The 23,837-nt window shown below is 43.1% G+C and overlaps 1 protein-coding gene across 6 annotated transcripts in view; it reads right to left on the bottom strand.

Moving 5' to 3' along the window:
* Positions 1–23,837, bottom strand: part of LOC126237031 (protein PALS2) — a 398,888-nt gene that overhangs the window by 183,537 nt on the left and 191,514 nt on the right. Inside the window, exon 1 of one of the 6 annotated variants that reach the window (XM_049946791.1) lies at positions 19,913–20,022. The exons of the other annotated variants lie outside the window; for them this stretch is intronic. The gene's annotated coding sequence lies outside the window, so the exon portion shown is untranslated. Of the gene's footprint in view, positions 1–19,912; positions 20,023–23,837 lie in introns of those variants that run through there. 6 annotated transcript variants of the gene reach the window in all.

The following is a 23,837-nucleotide window of genomic DNA, read 5'->3' as shown; positions in this document are numbered from 1 at the left end:
GTCTGTAGACGTCTCTCCATTGATAACAACATGCTGTGTTCTGTTTGCTAAAAATTCTTCAATCCAGCCACACAGCTGGTCTGATATTCCGTAGGCTCTTACTTTGTTTATCAGGCGACAGTGCGGAACTGTATCGAACGCCTTCCGGAAGTCAAGGAAAATAGCATCTACCTGGGAGCCTGTATCTAATATTTTCTGGGTCTCATGAACAAATAAAGCGAGTTGGGTCTCACACGATCGCTGTTTCCGGAATCCAGGTTGATTCCTACAGAGTAGATTCTGGGTTTCCAAAAACGACATGATACTCGAGCAAAAAACATGTTCTAAAATTCTACAACAGATCGACGTCAGAGATATAGGTCTATAGTTTTGCGCATCTGCTCGACGACCCTTCTTGAAGACTGGGACTACCTGTGCTCTTTTCCAATCATTTGGAACCTTCCGTTCCTCTAGAGACTTGCGGTACACGGCTGTCAGAAGGGGGGCAAGTTCTTTCGCGTACTCTGTGTAGAAACGAATCACATAGCCCTCCTTACGCTAACTTTGACATCGTTTAGGTTCTGTTTGTCTGAGAGGTTTTGGCTGCGTTTAAACTTGGAGCGAAGCTCTCTTTGCTTTCGCAGTAGCTTCCTAACTTTATTGTTGAACCACGGTGGGTTTTTCCCGTCCCTCACAGTTTTACTCGGCACGTACCTGTCTGAAACGCATTTTACAATTGCCTTAAACTTTTTCCATAAACACTCAACATTGTCAGTGTCGGAACAGAAATTTTCGTTTTGATCTGTTAGGTAGTCTGAAATCTGCCTTCTATTACTCTTGCTAAACAGATAAACCTTCCTCCCTTTTTTTATATTCCTATTAACTTCCATATTCAGGGATGCTGCAACGGCCTTACGATCACTGATTCCCTGTTCTGCGCTTACAGAGTCGAAAAGTTCAGGTCTGTTCGTTATCGGTAGGTCCAAGATGTTATCTCCACGAGTCGGTTCTCTGTTTAATTGCTCGAGGTAAGTTTCGGATAGTGCACTCAGTATAATGTCACGATGCTCTGTCCCTACCACCCGTCCTAAACATCTGAGTGTCCCAGTCTATATCTGGTAAATTGAAATCTCCACCTAAGACTATAATATGCTGAGAAAATTTATGTGCAATGTATTCCAAATTTTCTCTCAGTTGTTCTGCAACTAATGCTGCTGAGTCGGGAGGTCGGTAAAAGGAGCCAATTATTAACCTAGCTCGGTTGTTGTGTGTAACCTCCACCCATAATATTTCACAGGAACTATCCACTTCTACTACACTACAGGATAAACTACTACTAACAGCGACAAACACGCCACCACCGGTTGCATGCAATCTATCCTTTCTAAACACCGTCTGTGCCTTTGTAAAAATTTCGGCTGAATTTATCTCTGGCTTCAGCCAGCTTTCTGTACCTATAACGATTTCAGCTTCGGTGCTATCTATCAGCGCTTGAAGTTCCGGTACTTTACCAATGCAGCTTCAACAGTTTACAATTACAATACCGATTGCTGCTTGGTCCCCGCATGTCCTGACTTTGCCCCGCACCCTTTGAGGCTGTTGCCCTTTCTGTACTTGCCCGAGGCCATCTAACCTAAAAAACCGCCCAGTCCACGCCACACAACCCCTGCTACCCGTGTAGCCGCTTGCTGCGTGTAGTGGACTCCTGACCTATCCAGCGGAACCCGAAACCCGACCACCCTATGGCGCAAGTCGAGGAATATGCAGCCCACACGGTCGCAGAACCGTCTCAGCCTCTGATTCAGACCCTCCACTCGGCTCAAGCTCTTGGTTGTGTCTGATCCTCCATTCCCTTGTGTCTGCATCCAGAACCGAACCGAAGATGTTCCGAAGCAATTTTCTATCAAAACCGAGGAGCTTATGGGAGTCCTGTTTCTGGATACTCCATGTCTCACAGCCATATGGAAGAGCAGACAGGATCAGGGATTTGTATAGTCAAATCTTGAACTGTCTGGCTGTATGTAAAGGGTAGTCTCAGGAACTATATGGGGTTTTTGACAGGGTATTGACAAACAAGGTTTGTGTATCTAATTTATTACCCATACACGAGACAAGTTATCCGACCAAAGACAGAAAACGGTACACGTACGAAGTCCGGCCGGGTCGCTATTATTTCCGACGTACCAGCAGTTGCCTTTATGTCTGAATCATTCCCGTTTCTTTTGCATTAATATCTCTCACTTTTGCTTTGGCGAAAGATAACACAAACTGACATCTACATCTACATCCATACTCCGCAAGCCACCTGACGGTGTGTGGCGGAGGTACCTTGAGTACCTCTCGGCTCTCCCTTCTATTCCAGTCTCGCATTGTTCGTGGAAAGAAAGATTGTCGGTATGCCTCTGTGTGGGCTGTAATCTCTCTGATTTTATCCTCATGGTCTCTTCGCGAGGGATACGTAGGAGGGAGCAATATACTGCTTGACTCCTCGGTGAAGGTATGTTCTCGAAACTTCAACAAAAGCCCTTACCGAGCTACTGAGCGTCTCTCCTGCAGAGTCTTCCACTGGAATTTATCTCCGTAACGCTTTCGCGATTACTAAATGATCCTGTAACGAAGCGCAGTGCTCTCCGTCGGATATTTTCTATCTCTTCTTTCAACCCTATCTGGTACGGATCCCACACTGGTGAGCAATATTCAAGCAGTGGGCGAACAAGTGTACTGTAACCTACTTCCTTCGTTTTCGAATTGCATTTCCTTAGGATTCTTCCAATGAATCTCAGTCTGGCATCTGCTTTACCGACGATCAACTTTATATGACCATTCCATTTTAAATCACTCCTAATGCGTACTCCCAGGTAATTTATGGAATTAACTGCTTCCAGTTGCTGACCTGCTATATTGTAGCTAAATGATAAGGGATCTTTCTTTCTATGTATTCGCAGCACATTACACTTGTCTACATTGAGATTCAATTGCCAATCCCTGCACCATGGGTCAATTCGCTGCAGATCCTCCTGCATTTCAGTACAATTTTCCATTGTTACAACCTCTCGATGTACCACAGCATCATCCGCAAAAAGCCTCAGTGAACTTCCGATGTTATCCACAAGGTCATTTATGTATATTGTGAATAGCAACGGTCCCATAACACTCCCCTGCGGCACACCTGAAATCACTCTTACTTCGGAAGACTTTTCTCCACTGAGAATGACATGCTGCGTTCTGTTATCTAGGAACTCTTCAATCCAATCACACAATTGGTCTGATAGTCCATATGCTCTTACTTTGTTCATTAAACAACTGTGGGGAACTGTATCGAACGCGTTGCGGAAGTCAAGAAACACGGCATCTACCTGGGAACCCGTGTCTAGGGCCCTCTGAGTCTCGTGCACGAAAAGCGCGAGCTGGGTTTCACACGATCGTCTTTTTCGAAACCCATGCTGATTCCTACAGAGTAGATTTCTAGTCTCCAGAAAAGTCATTATACTCGTACATAACACGTGTTCCAAAATTCTACAACTGATCGACGTTAGAGATATAGGTCTATAGTTCTGCACATCTGTTTGACGTCCCTTCTTGAAAACGGGGATGACCTGTGCCCTTTTCCAATCCTTTGGAACGCTACGCTCTTCTAGAGACCTACGGTACACCGCTGCAAGAAGAGGGGCAAGTTCCTTCGCGTACTCTGTGTAAAATCGAACTGGTATCCCATCAGGTCCAGCGGCCTTTCCTCTTGAGCAATTTTAATTGTTTCTCTATCCCCCTGTCGTCTATTTCGATATCTACCATTTCGTCATCTGTGCGACAATCTAGAGAAGGAACTACAGTGCAATCTTCGTCTGTGAAACAGCTTTGGAAAAAGACATTTAGTATGAAGGGTTGTGTACGACTCACGATCGTTTGAAACCACTATTTCATGTTCCCACCTGTTTTTCAGGTACGGCATAAATATGAGTAATTTACGGCATGAAAGAAGTGAATCTCTCATTTTTCTTAAATATATTTACAACTACACACTGCAATGCTTATTATATTGAAAAGTGTATCCCGTTATTATGGTTTAAATTCATTGTGAATCAAGGTACATTTGGTAAACTAACTACAGTACATCGCAAATATTTAATAGTACGCAATAAAAGACAACAACTGGTAGTGACTTAATTTAACTTACCAATATTGCGGAAATGTTTTGCAGAAAAATTCACACAATTGATTTCAGTAATTATAACAGAAAACTGTGCAACTGAAACTTATCAAGAACATGACAGATTACGCTATGTTGTTTTAAATTTGGGCACGGCAGGGCTTTATTAGTAAATGGAATGTATAGTACGGCGTCCGACTTCAGCAGTCAATAATTCAGGCGAAACGAATTCCTGCTGTCAGAGCTGCGGTGAAACGAACGGTTTAAAGTGATTTACAGATGCAGTGTGTATGGGGACAGCGTTTCCCGCATCCGCACATACGTTTAGTCATGCATCTCATAGGTTCCGTGTTTGCCGCACTACAGAGCGAGGTGGCGCAGTTGTTGAGGATCTGGAACAACTTTCGAGAGAACCGGGGTCAAATTCCCGCTGTCATTCAGATTTAGAACTTCTGCGGTTTGCCTGAATCACTTAATGCAAATGTCCGGATGATTTCATTCGAATCGACACATCAGTGTCCTTCCTCCCATCCTCTCCCGGACTAACTTTGTGCATGTTCTCGAATGACCTGCTGAACGCTAAATGCTAACCACAGGCGGCCATTTGATCCAGGGTGTGTGGTCCCGGTGTGAGAGGTGTGTCGGCGCCAGAGACTCCACTGGCGGCGTGGGCGTGCCCTTGACAGCACGCACGGGAACGTGCGTTTAGCGGCCGGCCGCACGCGCCGGCTCAAGGGGCGACTGACCTCGGCGGCGCGAGGAACAGCTGCAGGCCCTGCCGCTAGACGTTGCTCCTCTTACTGTGGGACGGGATTTGAGTTAGTCGCGTCACAAGATATGCTGTTCCCGTTAGGTTAGTAGAGATTCGTGCGTCTGTAAAAGGGTCTATGCGCGAAGAATACAACAACTATCGCCGTCATACCTTAACAAAAGATCTGGCCGAGAATCCTAGAAAATTCTGGTCGTATGTAAAACCGCTAAGCGGGTCTAAGGTCAGTCATTCGTTGACCAGTGTGGTGTCGCAGTAGAAGATAGCAAAAGGAGAACCGACGTTTTAAATTTTGCGTTTAAGAAATCGTTCACGCAGGAGAATCGTACGAACATACCGTCATTTGAGCATCGCATGAAGCCACGTATTAACGACATAGTAACAGGCACCCATGGCGTAGAGAAAGAACTGAACGAGTTGATAACTAATAAGTCGCCACGTCCGAACGGTATCTGATTTCGGATTTACAAAGAGTACTCTACGGCACTGGCCTCTTCCTCAGCTTGCAGTTATCGCGAGTCTCCCGTCAAGCGCGAAGTTCCAAGGGACTAGAAAAAATCGCAGATGACTCCCGTATATAAAAAGGGTAAAACAACGAACCCACAACATTACAGACCAATGTCCTTAACGTCGATTTGCTGCAGAATTATTGAACTCATTCTCCATTCGAGTGTAATAAATTTTCTTGAGACAGGACGAACCAGCACAGTTTTAGAAAGCATCGCTTGTACAAAACCCTTTTCTCACAATATATAAGGCGAACTATAGATTAAGGGCAACAGGCGTATTTCATATTTCTAGATTTCCGAAAAGCGTTTGACATGGTGCCTCACTACAGGCTGTTAACGAATGCACGAGCATCTGGAATATGCTACCAGATACGTGTGTTGCTTCTTGAGTAATAGCACCCAGTACGTTGTGGCTCAAATGGCTCTGAGCACTATGCGACTTAACTTCTGAGGTCATCAGTCGCCTAGAACTTAGAACTAATTAAACCTAACGAACCTAAGGACATCACACACATCCATGCCCGAGGGAGGGTTCGAACCTGGGACCGTAGCGGTCGCTCGATTCCAGACTGTAGCGCGTAGAACCGCACGGCCACTCCGGCCGGCCAGTACGTTGTCCTCGACGGTGAGTGTTCATCAGTGATAACGGCATCGTTAGGAGTGCCCCAGGGAACTGTATAGGACCGCCACAAATATCTACATACATCAATGATTTGGCAGGCAGGGGGGTAGCAATCTGCGGCTATTAGCTAAAGATGCTGTAGTATACGAGAAAGCTTCGAAGTTGCGTAGCAGCAGGAGCATGACTTACACAAAGTTCTAGTAGGTGTGATGAATGGCAGCTAGCTCTAATTGTAGGAAAATGTAAGTTTTTGTCGCCTAAATATATAACTGCAACGTTGCAAAGCGATATGAAATGGAACGAACGTGTAAGGATTGTAGGAAAGGCCAATGGTCGACTTCGGTTTATTTGGAGAATGTAGGGAAAGTGTGGTTCATCTGTAGAGGAGGCTGCCTATAGGATTCTAGTGTACTTGAGTACTACTTCAGTGTTTGGGATCCACAACGGGTCGTATTAATTAAAGTAACACATCGAAAGAATTCAGAGGCTGGCTGCTAGGTTTGTTACCGTTAGGTTAGAACACGAAAGTATTACGGAAGTTCTTCGGGAACTCAAATGGGAATCCCTGGAGGGATGACGACGCTCTTTTCGCGAGACAGTATCGCTGAAATTTAGAGTGCTGGTATTTGAAGCTGACTGCAGAACGATTCTACTGCCACCAACTCAAATTTCGCGTAAGGGACACAAAGGTAGGGGGAAAATGGTTCAAATGGCTCTGAGCAGTATGGGACTCAACATCTTAGGTCATAAGTCCCCTATAACTTAGAACTACTTAAACCTAACTAACCTAAGGACATCACACACACCCATGCCCGAGGCAGGATTAGAACCTGCGACAGTAGCAGTCCCGCGGTTCCGGACTGCAGCGCCAGAACCGCACGGCCACCGCGGCCGGCAAAGGTAGGAGAAACCAGGGCTCGTACGGAGTTATATAGATAGTCGTATTTCCGTCACTCTCTTGGCCAGTGTATCAGGAAAGGAAATGACTGGTAGTGGTGCAGGGTACCGTGGGCCACGCACCGTTCAGTGGCTTGCGTAGTATGTACGTAGATACAGATATAGATCACCGGGCTAATGTAGCGACATGCGCGCAGTGGCTGACAGTGCCTGTAACCGTGAGCTGCCACCTGGAGCGCCATGACCAGTGCGCTCAAGGTGTTCACAAAACAGCGCTGGTAGAGTTCCGCACTTTGCACGGCGGAAAGCTAAATCTCCTGTTAACACTCAAAAGAGGGAAGAATACGGTTTAACACCTTGTCGGCGACGAGGTCAGTAAGGAAGGGCGCGCACGGAAATCGACCGTGTTGTCACATCTATCCTTGCAGCCGTATTAATCGGTACAGAGAACCCGCAAGAAAACCTAAATCTATATGTCCGGATGAGAATTTGCACTCTGCTGCTCTGAAGTCTCTCTTCACTGCGAGACACGAAGCCACACGGGCAGCCGTGGGTTATAGTTTCCTGTATTAAGGTTAAGAACAACATACGAATTTAAAATACCAATTGTATCCAGTCTACAATTATATAAATAAGAATGCCAACATGAATTTTGAACGTATGATGATGAACACCTCATACAAAGTTTAAGTATCAGGGCCTCGTACACTATACATATGCTGTAGCGGTAGCAATATAATGTAGAAGATCCTGCGTGCAACCATGATATTTTAATAGTTTTTACAAGCTGTAAATCATCGCCTCCTCAAAATAATCAATTTTTTACGTCAGTTGAAACCAGCATTTTAGAACAAAAATAACTTCTTAGAAGAACCGTCTTCTGCTTCGCCATTCGTCTTAAAAAGAGAGACTTGCCCTCTTTTGCATATTGCTAGAGTTCCAATGACAAGAAAAGTCAACAACAGATAAAAGCTGCGCGGAAGGAGATAACGTGACGGAGTTGGAGTCGGTAGTTTGTTACGTATTCAGTTTTTGGAACATGGAATGAAGTACGTCATCTGTTTAGAGACTTTTTTATCTTCACCGAAACAATTTGTTTCCCTTAGGCTTTTGGATTTTACTTCCGCATGAAGTGATTTTCCGTTGTAGAAATTACCGTTTGGTTTTCTTGCCATGCTTCTTAGCTCTTAAATAGTCCGCATGGATTTTAGAAACCTGATCAGTTGCTTACATTTTATCATCGGTTAAGAATTATGGCGTGAAGCCAATTCGGCGTTGTCAAGACGATAAGCTGTTTCGGTGTAACGTGCGCCATGTTAGCTTGCGAGATGGGGAAATAAGCCACTTCCAGTACAAATCTGCGCGTCGTTCAGTGATCGTTGGACTTACAGACAGTGTAACGAATTATTTCAAATTCTGTTGAGACAAGCTTTCGGAAGAAGAGTTATCCGATTTGGATTTGAATAGGACAAGAATTTTATTACCTTCCAGTTCGACCAGACAAGCGGTAGCGCCATGTGGACGTTAAGAGCCGACATCAGACAGCATACAGAGTTTTTTCCCTTTTTTTTCAGCTTTAGGGCACAAAACAGCTGAGGTTATTAGAGCTCAAGACTGGAAGATGATGAGTTGACATACAGGGTAGTCAGAAACAGACTGAAAAGCTTGGAAGGGTGCTGCAGGAGAGGTTGTACTGAAATAATTGTTAAGAAAAAATGCGATACGTTACGCCGTTTACGATTTAATTAGCACTGAAGTGAGTCAGTCAGGTCTTCGCGCGCAGGTTCAAGCAGCCTGACAAAGGCGGTGTCGCCAAACGTGTTCTTCGTTTCTTTTCCTCAAATCGAACAAACGTAGCTTTTGCTCACCTAGCTTGAATTTATCACTTCTGAAAAAGGCACATTTTTATCGGTAATGAGAAATTGAACAAGTGGTAACTGACGGACCCACAGATGTCTGTGCATTACGGCATTTTAGCGCGTGCAGCACAGCAACCCGATTAGCTAACTTCAATGCAAAGTAACTCGGAAACGGCGCAGCGTATCGAATTTTTCCTTAATAATTATTTCTCAGCATCAGCACAACGTCTCCTGCAACACCCTTACAAACTTTTCAGAATGTTTCTGAATACCCTGTATATTACTCAGCGGCTAACCCAGGACACAGTAACCACGCACTAGTTGCAGGTTGTATATTTAACGGCTTCAAGGGGCAACAAAAATTTGATTTTCAGTTTTTCATACTGTTAGAGACCAAATTTAAAAATTTAAAATGCTATAATAATCTGCTCGTTAAGAGCTGTAACCTTATGTTAAAGGTTTAACATAGTAACACAAGTATTATAGTTAGAAACCGCGTATATCTCTCGAGGCAGCACGACTCGGCGTGCAGATTACCCAGACTTTATTCATCCACTATTGGAGACTGAGAGCAGTCTGCTATTTCCAACAAACTTTACGCATAATTTCAAACCTTTTATAAACTTTTCCTCGGTGACACCACCCACAAAATGATGAAAGGATCAAAGGAAAACAGTTTATTACGTACTACATTTTTCGCTATGCATGGAGTAAAACGGCATCACCAGGCATGGCAGTTTAGATCAGTACTTCTTTACTGCTCACTATATTCAAAATACAATTTGCAGACAGTATCCACGTACATCACGGAACCTACCTAAAGAATTACATCATTTTACGAACCAGTTCAGGAGATATGACGTCATAAACATTTAGACGCATCAAAAATTAGCTTTTGCTTAATACAGAGCACATGCCACTCACTCTATACTTATCTAGCGTCTGATAACGAGGGCACTTCCAACATAATGTCCGCTTGCTTAGCTGGGTGGTAACGTGCTCGCCTCCCATGCGATCGAGCCCAGGTTCGATTCCCGGCCGGGTTGGAGATTTTCTCCGCTCGGTGACTGGGTGTTGTGTTGTCCTCATCATCCTTTCATCCTTATCACCGGTGCTCATGTCGCCAAATGTGACGTCGACTGAAATAAGACTTGTACTTGGCGGCCGAACTTACCGATATGGGGCCTCCCGGCTAACGATGCCATACGCTCATTTCATTTCCGTTTCCAACAAAATTTCAAATTTCTTCTAAACTGTTTCTCGCTTGCATGCCTAACGTCGAATATTTAACATCTGAACTCATTTGTAAAGCTATCAGACATCTGAAGCTATTGCATGAATGGGAGCTCGATTTCTTAGAGAATCTGGGGTTTACTGGTTTCTCTCTAATCCACAGACTTACAGGAGGCAGCACCTTTGAGAAGAGTTCTATTAGCGGAAGTAGGATTTTGTGTAAATGACCGCATTCTGCATCTGAAATCTCCTGACTGAAAGTCTTGGATGTTTAAACAATTTTGGAGTTGTTGGTAGCTCAAAAAATCAAGGAGCGAGCTAGCAGTGCTGTTGGGGGCAAGCTGTGGTCCTTCGAAGTTGGAAGTGCTGTTTCGATTGTGCTAATGTTTTATTATTCCGAAATTTAGTGCATTCCCAGTGCACGCACATGGAATTCTGATAATTTTTTTTGTTTTCGTGAGAGAGTATTTGCAATTTTCTGTGTGTACGCGAGATTGTTCGGAAGGAGCTATTCACCAACTGGAGGTGGTCGCTGGTGGAACACATGGACTTGGCGAGGGTTAATTAAAGCTAATAAACTGTATTTGGTTTCGTGAAAACTCGAATTGCTTTGATTGCACCGTGTTTCTCGACGTAGGTTGCTTTAAAATGCTGCAGTGTTTTGTCTTTGTAAAGAGCTCTGCGGAAGAAGCGAGGAACTAGCTGGCGGCGGGGTAGTGGCTGTCAGCGGTGCACGCTTCCAATCCAATGGTAGCACCCCGGAATGTTTCTGGGCGTAGTTAGTCACCATCGCCTAGAGTGCGTGAGTTATGGCCGTGGCCGCGAGAGAGGGATGGCATTTGCGAGGTCAGTTCTGCAATGTATCTTCTTCCAGCCCTGCCTCAAGAGCACAACAGCTAATAGGCAAAATATAAAACACATTCGACACAATTTATACGATTCGTAGGCAAATGGCGAACAAGTGTCACAACCTCCCCCCGCCCCCTCTATCTACGCATCCACTCTCGAAGAAAATTTAGTTCATTGTGATAATGGGTCGGTGGTTATTCTATCAGGTTACAGGGGAAAAAATGCTGAAACCAATACAGAAACCGGACTCGCCACCATAGAGGTTAGGAATGAAGAAGTTTGTAAAAACAAAATTAGACGTTGCAAATAGGCTGCCGGTAGTCTTTCACTTGGTATCTCTGAGTCACTTGAGTGTTGAAACAGTTATATCTTCCAGACTGTGTTTCCGGTATTCGTTGTGTGCGCCAGGTAATCTGGCTGTACATGCAGCGATAAAGTGACAGCCCGTGCTCGCCAGTCGCTCAAATAGCGCGTCTACCGCCGCACTGTGAATCATACTTTAAACTACCGAGCCTGTTCCCGGCTACTGTGATACTGGACGACTTCACTTGAATTTACTGATGGCTCAATGCAAGCACAGTTCAGTGAGACTATTAACAATGAAGAAATATTAAGTAGTACAAAATAATATTCTTCGTTGCAAACTTGAAGTAATTTTCCCAGATAACACGCTGGACTCACTTTCGGGAGAGCCGGCGTTCACCTAGCCTTCCGACAATCCAGGTTTACGTTTTCCATGGTTTTCCCTAAATCGATCCTCCTTCATGCTTCCACCATCTCTGAGGACCTCGTCGCCCCCCCCCCTTCCCCCCGCCGGTAAACCTCAGTCTTCCTTCGTTAACAATCTGTCAGACGTCGCACACAATACTTTTATCGGAGGTTCGAACTTCATGCCCTTAATACATTTTTTCGTACCCCTTATTCATGTATTATAAATTATTTGATTTAAATTGAAAAGGAAAATTATATATATATATATATATATATATATATATATATATATATATATATATATATATACCGGGTGATCAAAAAGTCAGTATAAGTTTGAAAACTTAATCAACCACGGAATAATGTAGATAGAGAGGTAAAAACTGACACACATGCTTGGAATGACATGGGGTTTTATTACGACAAAAAAAAACCCATATTGCAAGACGCGCGTCGTTTGGTGATGATCGTGTGCTCAGCCGCCACTTTCGTCAAGCTTGGCCTCCCAGGTCCCCAGACCTCAGTCCGTGCGATTATTGGCTTTGGGGATACCTAAAGTCGCAAGTTTATCGTTATCGACCGACATCTCTAGGGATGCTGAAAGACAACATCCGACGCCAATGCCTCACCATAACTCCAGACATGCTTTACAGTGCTGTTCACAACATTATTCCTGCTATTGTTGAGGAATGATGGTTGACATATTGAGCATTTCCTGTAAAGAACATCATCTTTGCTTTGTCTTACTTTGTTATGCTAATTATTGCTATTCTGATCAGATGAAGCGCCATCTGTCGGACATTTTTTGAACGTTTGTATTTTTTTGGTTGTAATAAAATCCCATGTCATTCCAAGCATGTGTGTCAATTTGTACCTCTCTATCTACATTATTCCGTGATTTATTCAGTTATCAAATTTATACTGACTTTTTGATCACCCGGTATATATATATATATATATATATATATATATATATATGTGTGTGTGTGTGTGCGCCATCGAAACCTGAAAGTATGTGTCAATTAGAGATAGTGACGAACTCTAAATATAAAATAGCAGTACGCTATAATCCAATAGTAAGAACTTTCTCGGAACAATTATTTTATTAATTTCTTTGATTTGGGTCCACAACATATAACAAGATTATTGAGTGATGTACTTTTTACATTTCAGTGTTAAACTAAATGATAGGCCCGTTTCCAAAAATTCGTATGTATTCAAGTACAAATCCAAAAGGAACAGGCTTTATATCAAAGAAAAAGAGGAAGTTTCGAAGCTTTTGGCGGGCGGCGGCGGGCGGGCGGTGATGGTTTCAGAAGCGGCCGGTTACGTGAAGGAAGCTGTTTACGTCCCGCCTCTATCAACCACTCTGAACGATCTGCGGAACTGAATCACTGCTGTCGTGCACTCAGTACCAGCAGATACGCTTTCGTGTGTGTGGGACGAGTTTAGCTACCGCGTCGATGTTTGTCGTGCAGCGAACAGTGGCCACATTAAACAATTAAAATATTTATCACTTTCCTAATCATTAAAACTAATTAATTACAAATTATTACAAATTATTAAATTTATTAAATTGATATCAAAGATTATGAAAAAACTTTGAAACTTCCTCTTTTCATTGGTATGAAGCTTGTTCATTTTGGATTTGTACTTGAATAAATGCGGAGTTTTGAAAATTGGTTCATCATTTAGAATAACCAGGTATTTTGTTATGAGGTGCAGAAGTAAATGTGATCTGGATTTAACATGCATTTTTCTGAGGTAGTAGTTGTTGTGGTTTTCAGACCGGGTCTGATGGAGCTCTTCATCATCTCTGCATAACGACTGCAACCTGCATAATTTTGAAAATGCTTACTGTAGTCAAGTCTTGGGGAAGTAGTAGTAGACAAGGGAATGAGACATCATTGTAGATCATTTTACTAAGGTTTAAGCTCTCTTTATGTTCTTCCGTGTTTGCGATTTGAAAACGGGGTTGTTTTGAAAATCAGTCTTATGCAAACACAATTAGTTTATTTTTATATTTACCCAGACATGTTTCGACACCTAGGTGTCATCTTTTGTGGGTCAAATTTTTATTTCTTAAAATTACATTGCTAACTGTATAATTATATGCCGGCCGCGGTGGTCTAGCGGTTCTAGGCGCTCAGTCCGGTACCGCGGGACTGCTACGGTCGCAGGTTCGAATCCTGCCTCGGGCATGGGTGTGTGTGATGTCCTTAGGTTAGTTAGGTTTAAGTAGTTCTAAGTTCTAGGGGACTGATGACCACAGATGTTAAGTCCCATAGTGCTCAGAGCCATTTTTTGTATAATTATATCGGTTTTAGTGCTTGTTTTCGTCGTTTTTTTTTGACAGCAAATCATCTGCAAAATTTTTCGTCCTGTTTCGTGTCTTTGGTTGCTGTCTCGATCAACTGCTATTTAGTGCATTGTTTTCACTCAGTTTTTCACAAATTTCCGCTCACTACTTCACATCACATGCCCTTTCACGAAATGTGGCGAAACATGATCTGAGCAGATACTTCTGACAACATACGGAGTATGTGTTTTCATTGTTATAGCCTTTCCGCGGACGTTATCCAATCCACGTTAAACTATAGGTCCCCTACAGCTGGTTGGATGAGTGAGTCCAAAGGTCGGAGAAAGGTTTCGGCGTACCGCGACCACCCGGACCGTGCCTAGCAGAGCACTACGGTGTTACAATCAAACTTCTGGTTGATGGCAGTTTCCCGTAAATTAATTCAACAATACAGTTTTACTGAATAACGGATTTGACATTCGACTGACACACTTAGAGTCACAGTAAGAAACTTAATTCAATCTGATTTCCATGTTCGACAATACTTTTCAACAATACTTCTGATATCGGGTTGACCTCCAAAGCCGCAATATTTGTGAAGCTTTATGTAAGTATCCAGCACGAATCAAGTTCATCTGCTTTTTTTTTTTCAAATGCATCTCTGTGCATACTGCTTCACAAAAAATGTATTATTTCTAACGTCTTTTTACGCAACGCCTTGGTTCTTGTGATGGTCATGTAAATTATCTAATCAAAAATATCCGGACACCCAAATGCAACGCGGAACTGACCACTAGACGTCACGAGAGGCAGACCCGCCAGTATAAAAGGACGCGGAGTGTCAGTAAAAGCAGACTGGGTCAGCCGAGGAGAGTTCAGTGACTTCGAACGTAGACAAGAAACTGGACGTGATCTGAGTGAAAATAGCATTATAGACTTTTGAATCCTTCTAAAGCTGCCGATGTCAGCTAATGATTAAGTGATTGTGAAGTGGAAACCGAAGGAACAACCAGTGCTAAACCAAGACTTCATGTACCGACGGAGAGGGACTGTCGAGTGTTGTGAAAGGTGGTTGTAAAAAAAATCGCAAGAAATCAACAAATGGAATCGCTCGTGAATTCAAAAGAGCTATTAGCAGTCGAACTAGCGGAATGACAGTGCGTAGCGAGCTAAAAAGAGTAGAGTAGAATGATAGGCCAGCTCGCATTTCTGTAGTCAGTGGTAAGCCAGGCGTTAACTGGTACATAGAGAGACGCCCCTGCACAGTAACTGGATACGAGCAGTTTGGAGTGACGATTCACGCTGTACGCCGTGGCAATCCAGTGGAAGGGTTTGGGCTTGACGAGTGCCTGCAGGACCATTACCTGCCATTACGTGCAGCACAGAAATGGTGGTACTGTGGTATGAGGGCGTTTTTCTCGGTTAAGATGTAATCTCCTTATTACCGTAAACAACAATTTAAATGCGAAAGGGCGTGGACACATTTTACAGTATTGTGTAATCTAGTATATACAGTAGAGAAACATTTTGGAGACGATGGATGATTGTGTCAGCATGACAATGTGGCCTGTTATAAAGCAGCATCTTGGAGGCAATGGTCTGTGGACAGTAACACTTCTGAAATACTCTGTCCTCCCCAGAATCCCGACGTGAACCCAACGGAACACCTGTGGGAGGATTTAGAACGTCGACTTCACTCCAGAGGCCGGCCTCCAACATCACTATCTCCTCTGGTTTGGGTTCCTGAGGAAGAATGGGCAGACATTCAGACACCTCATTGAAAGTGTCCCCAGCAGAGTTCAAACCGTCGTAAAGGCGAAGAGTGGACACACCCTACAATAATGTCCACTGGCAGGTGTCCAGAAAACTTCATCAGATAGTGGACAGGGGTCTGTGCGGATGCGGACATTCGTCGATGTGTCGACAGTTGTGCGCCGTAATAATTACTTTGTGGGTTAAAGTCCACGTCAGTGAGGGCGTCCGGCGCTACACAGGTGGTAAGAAACTAAGTAGACAAATTTATAGAATTATCAGATCAGTTGAAAAGAAACATTTTTATTATGTCGCACACAACACTGTTGCACTGTTTGCGCACGATGGTCTCTTGTAGGATCTGACTCAGGCCAACGTTCACAATTGTTTTGATTGCTTCGCATGCTACACGTGTACAACGGATTCTGATTTGCGACAAAATTACGTCTTACCACATTTATGAAATTTCAGTATTGCTGACAATGTACATGCCCTAGACAAACAATTAAATATTATTGATTGTGAGATACTGTGTTTACATGGAAGTTTCTGCTGAAGCTGACAGGATCTTGATAGCTGATTGCAATCGAACCGAGTTAGCTGGCATCCGTCTCATTTATGAAACGAAATGATGGTAAGGCATCATTGGCCGGGAGATACCTTCTGGGTTTGTACCGCCGACTGGCGCAAGTCTTCTTCTGGTGCCACTTCGGCGACTTGCAGGTCCCTGTGGTGAGAGAAACGATTAGGACATCACAAAAACCCAGTTCCCGAGCGGGAATGGAACCCCTGAACCCGCGATCTAGAAGCAGCGACACTCACCACTAGACCAGGAACTGCCGACATCCAATTTCTGGGGAGGTACGATGCAACAGTCGAGGGGAAAGGCGCCTGTTTGCAGAAAGACTTCCAGGGAGGTGGTCACCAAATCATGTCTCATTTCAGAGACTTGCTGGCTGTCTTCGTGAAACAGGATTCCTTAGACTAGATCGATGGGAAAGTGCTAGCACTCGCACTGTGCGTAGTGTTCAGTTCGAGGAAGCTGAGTTACAGCAAACTGAGGACAGCCCCAGAGCCAGCACGCGAGTCACAGCCAAGGAACCAAATACTTCCAACGTTAATGTGATGAACGTCCTGCACAAGACAAACATCCATCCATTCAAGACTCAGAACGAACAAGACCTATCAGCTGGTGGCTTTCCTTAGCGTGTGAAATTCCGCCGATTGAATCTGCACCAAACTGTAAACTTCTGTGTGTTTTGTTTACTGACAAAGCTGCTTTCGCAAGGGGAGGAGTATTCAACAGTCACAACACCGTCTCTGGGTGTTCAGAAATCCTAAGTGAACTTTTATATTCCACCGTCAACAGTGATCTACCATAAATTTGTGGGCTAGTATTGTGCACGTCCATCTGATTGGTCTTTGACTCCTACCTGACACGCTTGTGAGTCTAGCGACCTATATTATGATCATAAAAAGAAAAACTATCCGGTGCGTCTTCAGACGCGCCTTCGACCTGCAATCTCCATGACTAGAGTGGAATTGTCTTCAGTGAAGGATCCCGCTTCGAACTGAGGCCCGATGATCAGTCAAGCCGCGTGTGGAGATGCCCTGGACAGCGGTTCCATACTAAACTGTCGCCCGCCATACAGCCCGGCAACCATGAGTTATTGTCTTGAGGGTACAATTTCATTTCACAGCAGAACCCTTCAGTTTGTCATCGGCGGCACTCTTACAGCACAGCGGTACGTCGAAGATATTCTAAGCCCAGTTTTGTTGCCCTTCACGGAAGCCATTCTTGGCTTACATTTCAGCAAGTTAATGCCCTCCAGCACATGGCAAGAGTTTCTACTGCTTGTCATTGTGCTTGTCAAACCCTACTTTGGCCAGAAAGGTAGGCTGATCTCTCCTCACTTGAGAACATATGGAGCGTTATGGACAGGACCCCCCGACCAGTTCGGGATTTTGACGATCTGACGGGTCTGTGGGGCGGAATTTGGCACAATATTCCACAAGAGGACATCCAACAACTCTGTCAGCCAATGCCAAGCAGAATAACTACTTGCGTAAGGGCCAGAGGTGGACCAACGCGTTACTGACTTGCTCAATTTGTGAAGCTATTTCTCTTGGATAAATCATCCAATTTTTTTAAAATTGTAATCGCTTCTTTGTCTGTACAATGTACATGTACATCATATCTGCCGATTTCCGTCCCATTCTGATAATTCCTTCGTGGTGCGTCGCTGTTTTGTCTTAGAATGTACATGCAGTTGCTGTGTCCGCTAAGTTAGAGTGCACAATTTAGCTACTTTTCTGACGTGAGTAAGTAGTTTTTAACGTCCATATATACTGATTTATGACATCGAATTTTTTAAAACAAATGGAAGTATAAACTTTTTCCGTGGCACTGGAAAGGGTCTTTGAAGAGGTCTTCAGCGATATAACATGTACGGAACTCGACGAAATAGTAAAAATATAATAGTGCTTCAGTTGTTCAGTCGTTAGGTGAAGAACTTCCATAAATATGTGTCCTGCTGTACCAAAGGTAAGAAAGCTATCTAATACTGGCTTTTAGCACTGGTAAATGCAGTACAGAATAGTTCAAGCAGTTATGCCACCTCGAAAGACTGAACGGAACGTATTTTTGAATCGGTTAAACAGTCGGGATCTGACAGGCACCTTGCTAATAGTGATTGTTGCAGTGGTACGCAACAGAGTCCTCTCAAGAAAGGGATAACACAATCAGTTTGCTATTTATTTAATCACAATATACTGTTGCTAATAGAAAGTAGATTATAATTACATGAAATAAGGGGTGCAATTCCTTGATGCACTGATAAGATACTAATATAAAGGATGTAAACGTACCACAGTGTAGTGGTGTAAACCGAGAACAACAATTTGATATAAGACGAAAAATACCCTCAACTTGTCCTACAAAAGCCTCAAAAGGCACACAGCATGCATGCCATGCGAGGTTTTCAGTATCCTTTTGCTGTCTTAGACAACCGTCTTGGTCGTTATTTCGTTAACACTAATAATTTAAACTTCCCTGTGAAGGTAATAAAAGAAAGAGACTTTTGTAAACGTGATGCAAAAATTAATTACGTTTACAATTCGCTCCGAACTCGACCGTTAGAAGCACAATAGTTTCGTAGAAGGCCAGACAATCAAAACGATTCAATTCTTAATTCAAATTCACAATATTATGAGGTAATATTTAGACAAGTGTCAATTTTACCATTTTGTAAAGTGCAAGAACAAGTGGTTTTTAGTAGTACGAGTATATGACGATTTTAATCAAAATCTCGCACAGCGCCCATGCGGTGTAATAAAGTTGGCTTTTGTAGACCAATTTGAGGCTATTTCCCACCTTGTAGACCACAAGCGTCCTATATCCTTCTGATCGTCTCGACTTCCACTTCACCATTGCAGTACGTTGTAAACACTTACCATTGTAAACACTGACAATGGTATAATTTATATCACTTAAACCAGCCACCATCGGACGTCATAATTTTCACAACACTATGGATGTGAAATGATACACGCGGTAGAAAACACACAGAACGAATAGTAATACATAAATATAATCCTAAAAGAATAAATGACCTACACTACCCTTCAGTCAGCTTCAGAAAGGAGTGAGATATCGCCAAAAAAAGTGGTTCATCACTTAGCCGGTGATGTAAAGATTTAAAATTAACTTCGAACGTAAACTGAAATACTATCTATTTGACAACTCCTACTCCGTAAAAGAATTTATGAAATTATTTTTATTTATTTTTTCTTTGGAAATTCCGTATGCTCGAAGACATAATGTAAGTAGGTGTGATTCATAAGTTGTGGCAGTAAACAGCACGGCCGAATTACTCTGACTAGACTAACGAGGGTATTGAATTTATATAGAGACCAACTAATCTTTCCGAAGGTTTGTACACCTTATGGGAAAAAAATGAAGGAAGGTAAAAACGGACTGGTAAATGTTTGACTAAGGTATCTATGTCGTGAAAATCTACATGTATGTCAAGAATTAGCTTTCCCTGGAGAATTACAGTGGAAATATCGTTTGGCCTACAACACCACACCATCTGAGTTAAAACTGTGAGATAATAGGCTAATTACTAGACTATTAGTACTGCGCAGTTCTTGTATTTCGTTCCGTAACAGAAATGGGAAACAGGTTGACGCTGTGGCACAATGGCACATACCGTCTGACACGAACGTGTACAGCGCAGATATAATCAGGGTAAGGGAAAGCCGATCTCTGCGTACACCGTACTTACGTCACAACTGCGACGGGAGATGCGCAGGCAGCTACACGATGTTCCCTCCTCCAACGCCGAGCAGCAAATGAAGCAGGAGACCGCACGGGCTGCGCCTCTAACGCACACTTTCGGGAGCGCTCCGGCCTGATTGCGTGTGTCATCAGGAGCTACGGTGTTGCCTCTCCAGTCGAGCCACGATGTCGCCGCGAGATTACTCTCGCTTCCCGAGTCTCGCTATCTTGAAAGTGACACAATTACGCTCTGTTCTCTCTGCCAGCCACAAGCCCCACTAACGACGAAATTAGTCCTGCACTGAATTGAGCTCATCATCGCTCCTTTTGTTGTCCTGCTGTCATTATGCGTTTCGCATGTCTTCTGCCCTTAGATGCTCTTCTAGTCCCAAAAGAGTCATCTGAATCTATGTTGCTTGTGAATCGGGTATAAAGGGCGGTAACGTAGAATCATCAACCCAGACACTAATTACGTATTCGCTGTCTGATCAAAAGTATCCGAACACCTATCAGTGGACATTAACATGGGGTGTGTCCAGTGTGCTGTGTCATTTAGGAGCACGCACTTTTTTTTGTCGCCTTTCGTTATTCAGACGTAACATCTAGATACGTGTTACAACCCCGGAAATGTTCATACGAATGTCTAAATTTTTTAGCGTTTATTTTGTAATTACGTTGTAGACGTCATAACGTCAGAATGCTTGTCCGTGACTCGCTGTGGCGCGCGAAAATCTGTCAGCTCCGCAGTCCAGAGGGGTTACAAAAGCCCACAGTCGTAGCTGGCAGCTGAGAGTGCAAAATAAATAAATAAATAAATAAATAAATAATAAAAAAATAATAAAAAAAATATCTGCGACCGTAGCGGTCGCGCGGTTCCAGACTGAAGCGCCTAGAACCGCTTGGTCACTCGGTCGGCAGGTGAGAGTGCAGCCGACAGTCTTCGCCAACAATACTGAAATTGTTACAAGGGATAGTGGTGCCGTACATCTGTGCAAAATTTAATGGTTCACATCCTTTTACATGCAATAGACAGGCAGCACCATTTGTACCGGACGAGAAGTCGGTTCGTGTCGAGAAGGACATAGTGGTGAGTACACGAGTCGGGAACGAACTAATGTGTGCTGTGGTCGTAAGGTAAGAGACCACCGGACATGTGTGAGTTATCACGTTTCCTGCCACGATAATTTTTTTTTAGGATCTGGTTCGTTGGTCTCGCGGTTGGCAAGTTAGACCTTGCTTAATAGGTATAGATATGCAGGGAGATCTGTCATTATGGTTTACAGTTTGCTGGGCTTGCATTTATTTGCAATTATTTATTGATAGAGGAGTATTTGATGAGCTGTAAGGAACAAGAATTGAAGCTCGTGTTTGTTGGTTTGGGGATAGCAGACTGGGATTCGTGCGCTTCTGTGCTGTAAATCTAGGGACTCGGTAACCTCACTCAAAAGCAGTTGAGTTGTGGATAATGGGTCACGTGGCACACTCTGCGGTAATAGAGTTGTGGCTGTTTTGTTGATGGTGAATTGGTATTTTGTGTCTTGAGCGTAATAATTCATTATTGTGATAGACCCTAGTGAACGTATATGGAAGTTTGGCTTGTTCCTACAGCGTTATCTTGTCCGTGCTTTAGTAGAGATCTACCCCAGCACTGTTAGAGTTAGACCAAGAACGTTGAAGGAGCCACTAAAAGGAGGAAATGTACAGCAAAGCTATCACTTGTTGTTATTAATTGCATCGAGGGACCATTCAACCTAGGGATAGTAGCTGGACGCATAACGCCAATACCTGAAGAGGCTTTGAGCTTTGAACAAATGTGTAACTGTATGAGTAAAAGTGGTCATGGCAACAAGAGTTTTTGTTTACTTTTTTAAATGCTGTCCATTGGTAGGATTGTAGATTGTTGCTGGCACTCTTACACTACGACGATTTTGGCTGTACTGTATCGGAATAAAAGCAAAAATAAAACTACGTTAAGCAAAAGAAAAAAAAATTAGTTCCCGACTTATAATTCCAAAGAGAATTTTCTTCTGCGACGTATGCCTATTTGAAACAAAGAATCTATTATGTGGAAAAAGTCCTATTAAGAAAGACAGATGTAATCAATATTTGCTAAATTTTTGGAAATTTGTGGTAAGGTCTTATGGAACCAGACTGCGGAGGTCATCGGTCCCTAAGCTTACGCACTATTTAATCTAACTTTAACTTATGCTAAGGACAACACGCTCACCAATGCCCGAGGGAGGACTCGAACCTCCGACGGGGGGAGCCGCGTGGACCGTGACAAGACGCCCACAGACCGCGTGGCTACCCCTCACGGCAATATTTGCTAGGTAGATGTAATTGTTCAGAAAAATTTAATGAAGTTACAACTATCTAGTTGTGATAAGAAAAACTGTTATACTTAAAAGAAATTAACTGAGAAGCATAGCTTCAGGTATTCTGTTAGAATCATTCATATATTTTAAACAGTTTTTTAAAGGAAAAGATACACAAAAGTGGGAAAAGTTAGATTTTATGATCTCAACTGAAAAATGGAAGAAATGCAGTATAGGTGGTAAATTGCATCGCTGGCATTGCTTGTAATATAATCTCAGATCGAACTGTAGCAACAAAAGTGTTTAATTTTCGCTTGATTTAATTTATTTTTACGTAACAAGTTTATGCAAGTAACGTTACTATTGAAAGCGATACACTATCACTGAGCGACATGTTTTGTTTACAGTATACAATCTAATATTAATTTTTAAGGGGACTGGCCAGTGCAGACAGCATGATTTATTAATAAGAGTATACAATAGACATGTCACAGTGCGATCAACTTTAAAGTGGTTTAAGTCTTGTTCATCGATGCGATTAATTCCATCCACTAGAAATAATATTACTAGGGCGTTTCACAACATTTTTTGTAACACTCTAGCTGTCTGTGACTGCTTCCGTATACTATAATCCTATACCTTGAAATTCAGGCATTGCATGAGCGTTCCTTAAGAACTAGGGAATCCTTTCTGATAGCAAGAAATTCAGATGCGTTAATTTTAACAGTGCTTGTACGTATATCATTATTACCTATATTCAAGTACTGGGTTGCAGAGTGTTACACGCAACACTCGTAAATCGTGCTTAGTTATTGATGCAGCATAATACACCACCGTTCGGCTTTATGATGGCTTGAGCTCTGCGGACACGTTCATTGTGGTGTCCAAATGCCTGTGGAGGAGTGGCCGCCTGTTCTTCCTCAAGGGCCCAAAACGAGAAGGTGGCAATGCTGAACGCTGCGCTCTGAACAGAAGTCGTCGTTCCAACGCATTCCAGAGGCTTTCCACAGGGTTTACGTCGGAACTCTGGGCAGGCCAGTTCATATCAGGAATGTTGTTGTCCACAAACCATTGCCTCACAGATGCTGCTTTACGAGAGGGTACGCTTTCATGTGACACAATCAGCTATCGTCTCCGAACTGGTTCTTTATTGTACGCAGAACACACTGCTGTTAAATGTGTCCATATCCTTTTGTATTTACCATTTTCTTAAGCGCAATAAGGAGACTACACGCTGACGACAAGGAAACACCGACATACCGTAACACCACATCTCTGTACTACGCATGACGCAAACCTTTCCATTTGACTGCCACAGGCTATAGTGTGATTCATTACTCCATATTACTCGCTTTCCGTCACTCACTGTCCGCAGCCGTCGCTCTCTACATCACCTCACACTCCACTTGGCACTGACTGCTGAAACGTGTGGCCATCTTGTAACCTCCCCACGGATTAAAAAAAAAATGTATATTGCATTCACATTTAGCGTAACCTATCAACAGATAAATATAATTATATAGCCTAATTCACATTCAGTGTAACTACCCAACAGATAAATTCCGTAACCTACCAATAATAAAAATGTGACTAAGCTCCTAATTAAATTGTGGCTCA

This window comes from Schistocerca nitens, chromosome 2 (genome assembly GCF_023898315.1).
Source record: "Schistocerca nitens isolate TAMUIC-IGC-003100 chromosome 2, iqSchNite1.1, whole genome shotgun sequence".
Taxonomy (NCBI): Eukaryota; Metazoa; Arthropoda; class Insecta; order Orthoptera; family Acrididae; genus Schistocerca; species Schistocerca nitens.
This window is presented reverse-complemented; position numbering and strand designations above follow the sequence as displayed.